Genomic DNA, 668 nt, shown 5'->3' with positions numbered 1-668 from the left:
TTTTTGGCCAATGGACCTGAAAATATACAAAAACATGCAAATGGAGATAATCTACATAAAATAATCAATTAATGGACTTTGTTAATGTAATTTAGGGCGCTTGAATATACAGTATTCGGCGCTTATCACGTGCACACAATATTCCCTAATGATTGGATAAAGGACAACTTTCAATGGAATGAAATTTTAACTTTTTCACACTGGAGGAAGTTCAATCGATCGAAAGGAAGTGAGATTGATCGAAAGTAAGTGAGATCGATCGAACTTAGGCTGGATCGATCCAACTGGCTGAGCTTTTTGGAAAAAGACAAATCTGAGATATTTATGGGAGATATTTATGGGAAAAGAACAAAAGTGGTTGGTGGATGGTACAGCCGTGGATATGATCAATCATTTGGATAAGGACAAGGGTGTTCGATCGATCGAAGAATGATGTTGGATTGATTGAACTTTTGGACTTAAGTGCTTTGGGTCAAGGCTTGGATATATCTTGAAGTGCTGAGATCGATCAATGTTCGATCGATCGAACCTTGGACTTGGATCAATCGAACTTGTTGCTTTGCTTCATTTTGCTTCTTTTTTTCTCCACTTTGCTCTTTTCTTTGTTCAATCCCAGAATTGCTTCAATTAAGCTCTTATTTGGCTGAGTTAGCTTATTTTCGGGATAA

This window comes from Cornus florida, unplaced genomic scaffold (genome assembly GCF_030987335.1).
Source record: "Cornus florida cultivar Cherokee Brave unplaced genomic scaffold, ASM3098733v1 CherokeeBrave_3.0.0_Hap2_Chr03, whole genome shotgun sequence".
Taxonomy (NCBI): domain Eukaryota; kingdom Viridiplantae; phylum Streptophyta; class Magnoliopsida; order Cornales; family Cornaceae; genus Cornus; species Cornus florida.
This window is presented reverse-complemented; position numbering follows the sequence as displayed.